Source organism: Palaemon carinicauda, chromosome 10, assembly GCF_036898095.1.
Source record: "Palaemon carinicauda isolate YSFRI2023 chromosome 10, ASM3689809v2, whole genome shotgun sequence".
Taxonomy (NCBI): Eukaryota; Metazoa; Arthropoda; class Malacostraca; order Decapoda; family Palaemonidae; genus Palaemon; species Palaemon carinicauda.
Window position 1 is genome coordinate 82,220,780 of NC_090734.1, and position 1,549 is coordinate 82,222,328.

Genomic DNA, 1,549 nt, shown 5'->3' on the forward strand with positions numbered 1-1,549 from the left:
CGAAAATTGCTACTTCGTGTGTCGAAATAAAATTCGGGTGTAGAGTCAAAAATTTGCTCGAATTTTACTTCGGATGTTGGAAAATTCGGATGTAGATACGTTCGTGTGTAGAGGTTCCACTGTATATATACTGTGTATATATATATACTTAAATATATATATATATATATATATATATATATATATAAAACAAATGAATTTTTTCATCTGTTGAAACACACTTATTAAAATTATGGTTTTATGACCTAATCTGTATAGTTATGCGACATTTTAAGTATACGTTCAATACGTTGGCAGCAAGAGAGAGAGAGAGAGAGAGAGAGAGAGAGAGAGAGAGAGAGAGAGATCCTGGAATAATTATTCAAATAACCAAACATTGGTATTTTCCACCAACTGTATACTCAATTAATAGTGCTAACAGAGCCATCTATCGGGATGAATGTCATAGTAACCTTGGGTACTTGGAAATGTCCTTCTTCAAACAATGATCAAAATGTCTTGATCTACTTATTTCTCTTTATGTTAGCCTGATGAAGAGTGATTAATTTGATCATTTCATCTTTTCCATCTATGTTATAACTTGGCTCATAAAAAAAGCTGGAGAATGTTACATTCCCGTATTGATTGAGGGAAATCATGTTATAGTGAGTGGTATTATCTTATCCGACCTATGTCGTTTTAGAAAGGATATTATGCAAATAACTAAAGTTCCAGCAGATATATTTTAACACAAAGGTATTTTCAGATCATATTTAATGTGAATAGCATGGCAGTATTTGTTATTCTAGATCATCATTATTATTATTATTATTATTATTATTATTATTATTATTATTATTATTATTATTATTATTCGGTAATTCTGCCGGGGATGTATGAATCAGATTTTTACAGTTAGGCAGATATGCGAGAAATATTTAGCAAAAGGTAAGGAGGTGTATGATGCGTTTATGGATTTGGAGAAAGCGTATGATAGAGTTGATAGGAAAGCAATGGGGAATGTGATGAGGTTATATGGAGTTGGTGGAAGGTTGTTGCAAGCAGTGAAAAGTTTCTACAAACGTAGTAAAGCATGTGTTAGGATAGGAAATTAAGTGCGTGATTGGTTTCTGGTGAGACAGGAATGTGTGATGTCGCCGTGGTTGTTTAACTTGTATGTTGATGCAGTGGTGAGAGAGGTGAATGCCCGAGTGCTTGGACGAAGATTGGAACTGGTAGACGAGAATGACCATGAATGGGAGGTAAATCAGTTGTTGTTTGCAGATGATACTGTACTGGTTGCAGACGCGGAAGAGAAGCTTGGCCAATTAGTGACAGAATTTGGAAGGGTGAGTGAGAGAAGGAAGTTGAGAGTTAATGTAGGTAAGAGTAAGGTTAGGAGATGTGCGGGAAGGGAAGGTGGTGCGAGGTTGAATGTCATGTTGAATGAAGAGTTACTTGAGGAGGTGGATCAGTTTAAGTACTTGGGGTCTGTTGTTGCAGCAAATGGTGGTGTGGAAGCAGATGTTCGTCAGAGAGTGAATGAAGGATGCAAAGTGTTGGGAGCAGT